Raw genomic sequence first — 12,808 nt, forward strand, 5'->3', positions numbered from 1 at the left:
TATCCAAATATGTATGTATGTATGCATGTATTTAGAGACATGGTCTTGCTCTGTTGTCCAGGCTGGAGTGCAGTGGTGCCATAATAGCTCGCTGCAACCTCGAACTCCTGGCTCAAATGATACCCGATCTCAGCCTCTGGAGTAGCTGGGGCTACAGGTACATGCCACCACACCTGGCTAATTAATTAATTAATTAATTTTATATATATTTTTTATTGCGGTTTAGGTTTTGGGGTACATGTGAAGAACATGCAAGATTGTTGCATAGGTACATACATGGCAATGTGGTTTGCTGCCTTCCTCCTCATCACCTATATCTGGCATTTCTCCCCATGCTATCTCTCCCCAACTCCCCACCCTCCTGCTGTCCCTCCCCTAGTTCCCCCTACACAGACTCCAGTGTGTGATGCTCCCCTCCCTGTGTCCTTGTGTTCTCATTGTTCAACACCCACCTATGAGTGAGAACATGCGGTGTTTGATTTTCTGTTCTTGTGTCAGTTTGCTGAGAATGATGGTTTCCAGGTTCATCCATGTCCCTACAAAGGACACAAACTCATTGTTTTTTATGGCTGCATAGTATTCCATGGTGTATATGTGCCACATTTTCCCTGTCCAGTCTATCATCGATGGGCATTTGGGTTGGTTCCAGGTCTTTGCTATTGTAAACAGTGCTGCAGTGAACATTCGTGTGCATGTGTCCTTATAATAGAATGATTTATAATCCTTTGGCTATTTACCCAGTAACGGGATTGCTGGGTCAAACGGAATTTCTATTTCTAGGTCCTTGAGGAAGTGCCACACTGCCTTCCACAATGGTTGAACTAATTTACGCTCCCACCAACAGTGTAAAAGTGTTCCTATTTCTTCACATCCTCTCCAGCATCTGTTGTCTCCAGATTTTTTAATGATTGCCATTCTAACTGACGTGAGATGGTATCTTAATATAGTTTTGATTTGCATTTCTCTAATGACCAGTGATGATGAGCATTTTTTCATATGTTTGTTGGCCTCATGTATGTCTTCATTTGTAAAGTGTCTGTTCATATCCTTTGCCCACTTTTGAATGGGACTGTTTGTTTTTTTCTTGTCAATCTGTTTTAGTTCTTTGTAGATTCTGGATATTAGCCCTTTGTCAGATGGGTAGCTTGCAAAACTTTTTTCCCATTCTGTTGGTTGCCGATTCACTCTAATGACTGTTTCTTTTGCTGTGCAGAAGCTCTGGAGTTTAATTAGGTCCCATTTGTCTATTTTGGCTTTTGTTGCCAATGCTTTTGGTATTTTACTCATGAAGTCCTTGCCTATGCCTATGTCCTTAATGGTTTTGTCTAGATTTTCTTCTAGGGTTTTTATGGTGTTAGGTCTTATGTTTAAGTATTTAATCCATCTGGAATTAATTTTAGTGTAAGATGTCAAGAAGGGGTCCAGTTTCTGCTTTCTGCACATGGCTCTAATTTATTTTTAATTTTTGTAGAGACTAGGCCTTGCTATGTTGCCATGGCTGTTCTCAAACTCCTGGCCTCAAGCAGTTCTCCTGTCTTGGCCTTCCAAAGTGCTGGGATTACAGGTACGAGCCACAAGACCAGGCTTCAATATCCAAAATATTTTAAAAACTCAACCCAGTGGCAAGAAAACAAATACCCTAATTTTAAAATGGGCAAAGGACCTGAACAGACATTTCTCCAAAGAAGACATACAAATGGCCTACAGATATAAAAAAAGTTCAACATCACTCATCATCAGGAAAATGCAACTCTACACCACAGTGAGATATCTCATACCTGTTAGAATGGTTATGATCAACAAAAATAAAAGATAACAAGTGTTGATGGGGAAATGGAGTGAAGGAAACACTTGCACACTATTGGTAGGAAGGTAAATTGGTACAGCCATTATGAAAAACACAACTCTATGAATGATCCAGCAATCTCACTTCTTGGTTTATATCCAAAGGAAATGAAATCAGCATCTCTAAGAGACATCTGGACTCCATGTTCATTTCAGCATAAGTCAGAATAGCCAAGGTATAGAAACCTAAGTATCCATGGACAGATGAATGGATAAAGAAAATGTGATATGTATATGTATGTGTGAGTGCATGTGTGTATGTTCTCCCCACACACAAACAAAGGTAACTATACAGGATGATGAATATAATGCTTTTACAATGTATACATATATCAAAACATCATACTGTTGTCTTAAGTATATACAATTTTTATTTGTCAATTATACCTCAGTAAAGCTGGAAGAATAATTAAAGTTGACTGACGTGGATTGGAGTACTGCTTGAACACCTGTAGTTCAACTTCTCTGAGCCTCAGTGGTTCTTATCTCAGAAGTCTATTTTAAAAATTTAAATGCAAAAATGCATATAAAGTACTTCACACCAGACACAGCACATTACAGTTGCTCTAGATAGGATGGCTATGACTGTGTAGCTTTCTGCCAACCTCTGTAACCTCAGGGGAAAAAAAACAAGTCTTAAGTTCTACTAAGGAAAAGAAAGCAATAAGTATGATATGGAAAATAATACATTTTCTAAGATTGCATTGTGAGAACTGAAAAGTGTAAAAATTATGGTATTTCAAATTGGCATACTATTATGTTACAGTATAGCTAGCAGACGGATGTAAAAATAAAGTATGATGTATTTTTTTAGTCAAATCTGATATATGGAAATCTAGATTCAGAGAAAGATTGGTTATAGGGTCATTATTTGCTTTACAAAGCAATTTGGCATAAGGTTCCTTTAAAAGGGAACTTCCCTAGTATCTTCAATGTAACATTTCATTTACTGAAAAAAAAGATCACACGACTTTACAGAAATTCATTTTATCCATAAAATTAAGCACATCTGTTGAATATATAGAGGAAAAATTAAAGTAAAAAGAAAGAGAACATTGAAAGTTAGGAATAAGTTGGGTAATAACACATATGAAAAATTAAGTAGCAAGGGAACTTGATGCACTAGAACTTCATATTTTGTTATTAATAATTTTTAATAATACCTATTCTTCATAAAATGTTTACACTGTGTGTGTGTATGAGAGAGAGAGAGAATGTGTGTCTGCTGTCACGTCTCCATTTGGCTTTCAGTTTTGCTATGACCTGACTCCTTCCAAGCCCTGTAGACATTGGCACATGTGCCAAGCCCAGCCATATGCATACCCATCCTCTCAAGCCTCTTCAGTGTGGCACATGTCAGTCTTTCTGTCTGAAGTTTCTCAATGCTCTGACAACCTCAGTAGTTAGCATCTATGTCTGTGGCAAGCTAGGCTTCTTTACCTTTCCTGATGATGTTCTTGGGATGGCATTCCATCTCCAGATAATCAGGGCACCCCACCCATTGCTAGACACTGGCCTGCCCTCATCTTTACTCAGTTACTTTTGTAGAAGGGTATGATAGCACATACACTTGGGAATACAATGGACCTGTCTTTGAATTCTTGCTCCATATCATACTTCAAGGTTTGATCTGGGCCTTAACTGATCTCTCTGAGCCCTGGTCTTGTTCACCAATACTCCTGGGATAATCAAAGTTATCTCATACTGTTTCTGAGAGGATTTGATGAAATATGTAGAGCCCTTAGCATAATGCTTAGGAAAAAAAACAAACAACATTGTGACACAAACAAATGCCTATATGTTTCTTTATTACATTGTATTGTGTCTGTTGACTTACTCCGTTATTTACGTTGTTTTCCCCCATTAAACTATGAGTTACTTAAATGAAAATATTGGATCTGATGCAGCTCACATTGCCAGCCCATCTGATTCATACATAGTGGGCACCAAATACTTATTTTTGGAGTGTAACTGAGACAAACACTAGAGCATATACTCTGTTGGAATATGCAAGTCCTACAGTAAGGCTATATACAAAAAGAGAAAGAACAAAGAAAAGAACAAAGGGGTAAAATAAAGTTGAAAGGGCACAAAACACTAGGGAACTCTCCATATTGCCTCCAATTAATTAACGAGTGTTCTTTGGGAACATTTATTTAACCAAGTTTCAGTCACCCTAATTACATAAGTCTTTTTTTTTTTTTTGGTCCACCAATATGTTATGCAATAATGTATTAAATATCTTGATGAAACTGAAAGCCATTCTCCCAAACTATTTGGCTAGTCATTCTATAAAACAGGGAGCAAAAGGGAAAAAAAAAAAAAAGAAAGGAATGAAGAAAGGGAGCGAGGTTGGGAAAGATGGGAGGGAGAGAGAAATTGGTATAATCCTGAATAGACCTTTGCTCACTTAAGGTGATTGACACTTCTTTAAGCACAAACGATCCATGCTTTATAATTCATCCAGAATTTTGCTCAGGATATGTTCTGGATCGTTTTTTTGATTCTGAAAATTGAAAACTTTTCTTTCTATAGCCCACACTAATCCCTGATCAACCATAATTAGACTGGGATTCTAAAAAATTACTGGGAGGGTTTCCACAATCCCATCTAGACCATTTTTTAGTTCTTTCAGTAACCTGAGAGATAACTTGTCTGGCCTGGTGCCTTGAACTCATCTGAAGCAACTAGGTTATACTTTAGTATGTCTTGACTTATATTGGGCCTCAGTTCACTCTTAACTGTGTTCGATCTGCCCTCTTGGGTTTGAAGATCATTCTTCCTGATAGAGACCATAGAATCAAAATAGGAGTTGAATAGTTCTGTTTTCTCTGTGACATCTGTTAACATTTTGCAGTGTGCCCCAATCAGTGTACCTATCCCTTTGTTCTTCTTTACAAACAGAGCTTAAAATAGCTTTCTGTTGTCCTTGGCACTTTTTCAGTCTAAAGTCAAGCTTTAACCCTCCTGACAATATTCTTATGTCACTTTTTTATTTTGGTTACCCATCATGTTTTCAGCCTTCCATTTTGGATATATGTTCTTTTATATTCTGCATTCAATAGCTTTAAAAAGAGGAAAAAAATGTCCCTTTCATGTTATATCTTTTTGGCATAATCTGTGATTAGTTTGTCTGAATTTTAAAAATAGTCTTATTTTCCCTTTAAAATTATTTAGTCATGAAATCATCTCTACATTTTCTCTATTCTGATGACTGTTTTTCTAAACTCTAGGATAAATGCCTCTGTCCAGAATTAGTTTTCTGTGAAAATAACAAACTGGAAGATGACATGTCATTTCCTTCCAAGTTGCTCATCACTTTTAATTCACTAACCAAATCTTACTCCTTGTTCAAAATTAAATTCATGTAAAAATTCTCCCAATTGATCTCTCAACCTTCTAAAGGAATGCAAGTGGCAGAAGGCAGGTCAAGAACTTATCAGAGGGTCTTCATTTGAAAGAGACTTCTGACAGATGTTTAGGAGACAAGTTCCCTGTCAATCATTTAACTTGGCTCTGTATTAGTTTTGTAATTTGCATTAGGGAGGCCTGAGGAGGATAGTCATCCCTTTTCTGAAACAATACCACTTTAGCTTTACTCTCCTTTTAACCTGTCCTACATGTATTCTAGCATATGCCCTCATTAGGGCCATTCATGTCCATTCTTCCTATATATACAGTACAAAAGCCACATCCTTGTGATAAACACTTTTGGAGTCATTTAAAATGTGACTCATAGAGCAGTGCAGGTCTGTGAGCTGTTTATGATTGGTTTGCAGAAATATAAGTGCAGAAATGTAGAGTTAGCATGTAGGAACTTTTAAAGCAATTGACAAAAATAACTGTATGTTAAATCTAATAATAAAAATTGAGGATTCAATATTGCATATCTTTTTATAATCTTTTTTCTAGCAATTTAGTCTTCTTGCATTGTACAGAAGTACTGGTCTATAATAGATTGGAAATAAGGAAACTGGGAAGGACCATATAGGATTTGGAGAGCACTACCAGAAAAGACGCCCACACCTGACAAAGACTCTATATAAGTCCAGGATCATATTTAGCTTTTTGTATTAAATTTACATATTCATTGTATTATTATTATTATTATTATTATTATTTTTTTTTTTTTGAGACAGAGTGTCACTCTTGTTGCCCAGTCTGGAGTGCATGATGCTATCTCAACTTACTGCAACCTCTGCTTCCTGGGTTCAAGTGATTCTCCTGCCTTAGCCTCACAAGTAGCTGGGATTCCAGGCATGCACCACCACGCCTGGCTAATTTTGTGTTTTTAGTAGAGATGGGGTTTCTCCATGTTGGTCAGTGTGGTCTCCAACTCCCGACCTCAGGTGATCCACCTGCCTCGGCCTCCCAAAGTGCTGGGATTAAAGGTGTGGGATACTGCACCTGGCACATTTTATTATTCTTACTCTGATAATTGTCATATATGAACATACAGGACAAATACATTGGTCCTGCCCATCTTTCTTGTGTTTTCTTCTGCAAAATCCTGGCCAACTTATTTACAATTTAATGTTCTCCAAATCATACCTAAAGATGTCATCTAATGCCAGATTTGAAAGCGTTATTTAGATTTTGTGCCTTTTTGGCTTGAAGTTTAAGTATAGTTTGCTTGGCCTTGGTATTTTTGGCCACATGCATTGCTGCCAGTCTTCAAAGAGCCACTTCTGTCTTTGCAGATGACTCTGTTTCTACTATCAAGAACCACGGTGTGGAAAAACAGATTTTCTTTTGTACTACCTAGATATTTCCCAAAGCCTCCTTGTGTTCTTTTTTTTTTTTTTTTTTTTTAAAGTATTTGAAGAGGTTTATTCTGAGCCAAACATGAGTGACCAATGGCCTGTGACACAGCCCTCAGGAGACTCTGAGCATATGTGCCCAAGGTGGTCAGACTACAACTTGGTTTTATACATTTTAGGGAGACATGACATCAATCAATATATGTAAGATGTACATTGGATGGGTCCAGAAAGGTGGGACAACTGAAAATGGGGGCTTCCAGGTCATAGGTGGATTCAGAGATTTTCTGATTGGCCATTGGTTGAAAGAGTTATTATCCAAAGACCTGGCATTGAGGAAAGCGACCCTTAATCCTCTTAAACTTCTACGAGCCCTTCCCCCAGACGTCTACATTGCATTTCAATAGGAGAAGTAAAGGCTGGCAGACCTGGGCACCACCCTTAGTGGCACTCCTCAGAAGGCATTGTTTTTTTTTAAACATGATCAAATCCCCACCTAATCACATACCCGATGCCTACTTCATGGATCAAGACCCTTTCACATGTGATTTCTAGAATTGCAAGCCTTTAAAGGGGCAAGGATTTTCTTTGTCGAGGAGCTTAGCTGTTACCATACCTCTAACACCTGTATGCTTGTGCCCTTCAGCTTCTTCATTTTTCTTCATGCCTCTAGAGGGACAGTGACTACATCTCCTGAAGACAGTATTGATTATCGCATATAATCACAGAAGACAGTGGAACTTTTCCACACATTTTGTATATATATCCCAGGAAAACCATTCATTCCCTTTAGTCTCATAACATCTAAACATGAACTCATGAATGCCTTGGCAGGGAGCCAACCACACCCTCTCTCCTCTGCCTTTTTGGAGAAGATGATAAAACTGTTCCAATGTGACTATCCTGAAAATTCTTTTTCTTCTGTACGGAATGAGAGGGAGGTTGTCAGTGCCCTTATAGGAATTCACTAGTCATCATCCATGGAGGTAGATGATATCGGGTGCATTACCCCACCAGTCTAAAATGTGTTTTAACCTTCTTGATACTGGATTCAAATTTTCTTTGCTTCTTCAGCAATATTTTTTTCTTCTATGTTTCTTGTTGGGTTCTATTTTTTTAATGTCATTTATGAGCCCTTCATCCTTTCTAATAAGCTGAAACCATAGAATGGCACTCATCAAGTGTATTTACCTTCTTCTCAAGATAGAAGGCTCTCCTGAATTTGCAGCATGCACAGTATTGAGGGCCTCAGACAGCAGGACAAATATCACAGAAAAATTCAGTAGCATCTTCCGTGGTCCTAACTCCTAGATATCAACATGCATTCTTCCTGTCACAGCTCCCGTTATAAGCAATTTGCTGTTCCTTGTTACAAGGTAGACTTCTGCTACAGGATTGTGTGTGGTGGCAGTGATGACAGTAGGTCCCTAGCAATGCTGCCACTAGCCAGTGTTCTGCCTGGGTTAGACATGCATGTTGTACAGATCACACACTCAATTACTGAACTGCCTTTTTTAAAAACCAAGAAAGTGCCTACCTGGAAAAGTGACGTTTCCATTGCCTCTCACTTTTCTTTACTCCTCATCCTCCTAACATCTAGTTAAATTAACTGGAATATGATTAGAGGGCTACGAAGATAAATGAGAAGTGGTTGATTGGAGTACTAAAAACTTGGTGGATATGTGTAGACTTGGACCAGGGAGCTGTAGAGTTTGTGGGGGTAGTGAGGATCAAAGATTTCTGGGTCGAGGCCTGGGTCTTGGGTTCTTACCCATAGAGGAGGGAAAACTGAAGCTCTGAACAGGAGAAAAGGAAACGACGCTGCTCTTCACATCCTCCTTCTATGAGTTTCTTATGTACTCATTTCACTTTTTACTCACCTTGCATCTCATGTTTTTCTGTTTCTTGGAACCAGAGGTCTGCCAAAGCAGTTTGGATTTTAGCTCAGCTATATGATGACAGACTTGGTTTTTATGGGCTAGCCTGGGAACCAAACTGCTATTTAAGTATTGTTTCTGTGGAAAAATGCTAACAAATTTGAAAGAAATTTACAACTTAACTTTTGGAATTAAATAAATTTGTCTCTTTGGGGCTGACTGTACAAGAGCCATTCAGTGATAATAAATAGAAATGTATATATATTAGAATGCTATATTTCAAGTTTATGATGCCTAGTGTTCCATTTAGAATTTTTTTGTCAAAACAGAAAAACTAAAATGTCACTTGATCAAAACAAGAGACTATAATATTTTTAAAGTTTTTTTTAAAGCAAATTTTATGTAGGCCCTGAAGCTTAATTAGAGCTCTATATTTAATAATGAAATTGTAAAAGAAGTGTGAATTTCGGATGTATACTTGCAAGTCATCACTACATACCTGCCCCAAATATTTTGTTTCAGCCTTAACATTTACTTTAAAAAATTGTTGGGCCGGGCTCGGTGGCTCACGCCTGTAATCCCAGCACTTTGGGAGGCCGAGGCGGGTGGATCATGAGGTCAAGAGATTGACACCATCCTGGTCAACATGGTGAAACCCCGTCTCTACTAAAAATACAAAAAAATTAGCTGGGCATAGTGGCGCGTGCCTGTAGTCCCAGCTACTTGGGAGGCTGAGGCAGGAGAATTGCCTGAACCCAGGAGGCGGAGGTTGTGGTGAGCCGAGATCGCGCCATTGCACTCCAGTCTGGGTAACAAGAGCGAAACTCCGTTTAAAAAAAAAAAAAAAAAAGTTACATAAAACAAAAAAATGTCTTATCTGCAATTTCCAAAGTAGGGATGGGGAAAAAAGAAAAAGAAGTTCATCATGTAATAAAAATATTATATGAAAACTTTTATTATGCCCCGTTACAATACTGTAAATGTTTCTCTTTAAGGCAATTAAAAATTTTCTCCATGCAATATATCAGTCTGTGCATATGTGCATATGTATATTCCCCAACGGAATTGCTAAAGTAAAAGTGATAGGGCAAGGATGATGTTTCTTTCCACAGAAGTATCTTTCTGAAACAAAACAAATAAAAACTTGTACTTCATATCACTAGTAAAATTTAACTTGATTATCTGAAGACTAATTATATTAACTTCTATTGTCTAAAGTGCAGTTTTTTCCCACACTCTAGTAATTAGAGAGATATTAATAGCAGTTATATTCTGATACTTGAGAATCAAAATTGATAATGTACGCTCACTCTGCCCACAATTTAGCACCTGGCAAAATAATGATACAAGAGACATTACAATATACAGTTGTCAAAATGTACCTGGAAGCTCTTAGAGGAATATTAGAACAACTGACGACAGGTGAAATAAAAGAAGTCTCAACTTTCTGAATTCAGGAGGATTCAGCAGAATTGCCTGTAATGTCACTTTGGGCATTTAAAAATGCTTCCTGCAATTAGAATAGCAACTACAGGTGGAATAGATTCAAAACCGCTTACTAAGTTGTTTGTTACCTATTTCCCTTTGGTTTCCTGAGGCCACAGAGACAAGGAATTGGCTTGAGTTTTCACCTCAAAAACTAAAGCACATTAGCGGTGGCACCTTTTCAGCCGCTCTGGTGTCATTCCCTGAAAATCACAGGCATGCTGTCCAATTAAAATGGTGCTTTGTGGAAACCAAAGGAACACAGTCAAGGAGCACCAAGGAACTGCTCATGTACTTGGAGAAGCATGAGCCACAAGAGGCCTTCTCTGGCCCCCTGAAAATAAACATCTCTTTTGCATAGATGCTGTCTTGTAGCTGCCCGTTGTCTGCCAAGAATTGTTATTTTAAATGGAGACTCTTTCTGTATCTGTGGGAAGAATTCATATCCAGTCAGAGAAAATGTAGAGAGCAGTTCTTGTTGCCCGTCACATTTTAGTGCAGGGAAGTGCTTTGCCCTAAAGGTGCCAGGTAAAGAGAATTGCCAAGTAAAGAAAATTTATTGAATGCATTTTCCGATAGGGAAGCATAATCTGACATTTTTGTTTCTTGGATCTCAGAAAAATAACTTTCCTCAGTTCTTATATCAAGTAGGAGAACATGCAAAGGAAAAAAAAATCCCATTTGGTCTTAGAATGCATTTATGTACATTTTCTTCTATTTAATAATGTTTTATTCATAATTATTTCATATGCTTTTCTTTCTTCAGATGTCTGCCTGCAGCACACGTCAGGATGCTGAATTTATTAGTGTTCCCTCTTCTCCGGTGCCGGCTTTCCTTGAACCACATTATCGTGAGTCCATATGATTATTCCCTTAGGACTGTCCACTTGAGAGTAACGCAATGGCCTCCATCCACCTCCAAGCCTTTAGGACCCAAAGGACGGAGTCAAAGAATCAAACTTTCTTTTTGCCAGTGGCAGCCCCACATCCACGTCAGGTTTTAGACGTGCTCTCCTCCCTCACTGGCTAGCGGGGAAGATCCTTGGTATGTTCATCCCTTCTTACCTGAAGCCTCCCCCTTATTTATTTATTTATTTTTATTTTGAGACGGAATCCAGCTCTGTCACGAGGCGGGAGTGCAGTGGTGTGATCTCGGCTCACTGCAACCTCCGCCTTCCTGGTTCAATCGATTCTCCTGCCTCAGCCTCCTGAGTAACTGGGATTACAGGCACGCACCACCACGCCCAGCTAATTTTTTCTTTAATTTTTAGTAGTCACAGGGTTTCACCATGTTGACCAGGATGGTCTCGATCTTCTGACCTCGTGATCCGCTCGCCTCAGCCTCCCAAAGTGCTGGGATTACAGGCGTGAGCCACCGCGCCCGGCCCTCTCGCTCATTTTAATTCCAATTGATTTGCCGTAGTTGTGCTCGGAGTTTGTGGGTTTGCTCAAACTTCTCTCGGGAGTAACACAAAAGTATTAATATTTTGCCAACGCCAGGACTTTAGAAAACTTAGGCTTGAGTGAAAAACAAACTGACGCATTAAAATAATATAAGCACACCCAATTTCGGATCCTATTCGCCCTTGCCTTGCCCCACAATGCTGGGTTGTCTCCCTTTACAAAACAACTGCAACGTCAACACTCCACTCCAACCTGGTCCGTGACAAAGCGAAGGTTCCACCTCTGAGCAGGTAAAATATGTTTGTTAGGGAAGGACTGCTCGGCAGTAAGGATGACAACAATTAGCACATGCTACTCATTAACAAACGGAGATTAGAACGCAGCCGAAATGGCAAGCTGCCATCAGTGTGATAGTTACGGGGCAGTTTAATTTCTAACGAATGTAAGTGCTGGATCCGTAACAATATTCGACAAAATGCCGCCTGCATTCTCTTATGGCTTTCATTACCAAATTGAAAATCTGTGTAGATTTCTGAAAATTACTTTTAAATGTAGCCAATCTCCTAGACTGCAAGGCTTGATTTGCTGGTAAGGGAGCCCTGCTGTGAGATTTTAATGAAAGATCATAGTGGCCCTCCAAGGCCAGCAAAGAGCTATGGGCCCTGGAAGACCCGAAATAATCTGTTTTACTTTTAATGGCAGCCATTTTATATTCATTAAGATCAAAATGCAGTTTTGCAGGCAAATTGCAAAGCTGTTCCACTCACAGCTTGAGAACCTGGAGGCCCTACAGCTTTTTATCTTGTTCATAAGCAAATATGCAGTTAATATCTTTTAATATGCTTTGATGCTTGGTACCTTATGGGTACATTGTACCGGAGGTTAGAGAACTGCATGTTTCCTTGGCACAGCCAGCCACGAACTAAAGCGGTAGTCCTTTTATTTCCATAATGGCAGAAGAAATGAGTCTCTCTCTTTTTATCCCCCTCCCCATTTTTTTAAAAAAATATGAGCTCTGCTCAAATAAATTGTAAGGCACTGTATAGTGTACATTCAGGGTCTCAGAGAAGGTGCAGTTTTTCACTGGGATCTATCTGTTGGTGGTTCATATTATTTAAATTTATACAGTCACATTATTTAAATGTAAACAGCCAATAAGATATGATCAAATCATTGGCATCTGGAAACTGTGCTCTCATCCTCTTTGATTGTGAGGTTGTCTGCATTAATAATGGAGTTCTAAAGACTGTGATTCCACCTGATATACTGTATGACCTTAACAGTTGTGATTTTATCAGGGTTTCCCTGTAGCAGAAAATGAAGGTATTTTGCAGCTCATTTCCAGCAAAGCTAGTCTGCATTATCTTCTGTCCAGAGTAGTCCTGCCTGTTTTGTGTTATAAAATATCACCTCTCCCATGGCCCCCTTTCTGCTGTG

General features: G+C 38.8%; 1 protein-coding gene across 4 annotated transcripts in view; it reads left to right on the top strand.

Annotated features, from left to right (window-relative positions):
* The window catches only part of LOC105734446 (zinc finger matrin-type protein 1-like), a 407,528-nt gene that overhangs the window by 307,220 nt on the left and 87,500 nt on the right, over nt 1–12,808 (top strand). For 3 of the 4 annotated variants that reach the window (XM_064364131.1, XM_064364129.1, XM_064364132.1), the window contains one exon: nt 10,734–10,818. The gene's annotated coding sequence lies outside the window, so the exon portion shown is untranslated. Of the gene's footprint in view, nt 1–1,539; nt 1,565–10,733; nt 10,819–12,808 lie in introns of those variants that run through there. The other variant, XM_064364133.1, reaches the window with a different exon arrangement.

The sequence above is a fragment of the Aotus nancymaae genome, unplaced genomic scaffold (genome assembly GCF_030222135.1).
Source record: "Aotus nancymaae isolate 86718 unplaced genomic scaffold, 86718_ANA_hifiasm-v0.15.2.pri h1tg000057l, whole genome shotgun sequence".
Classification (NCBI taxonomy): Eukaryota; Metazoa; Chordata; class Mammalia; order Primates; family Aotidae; genus Aotus; species Aotus nancymaae.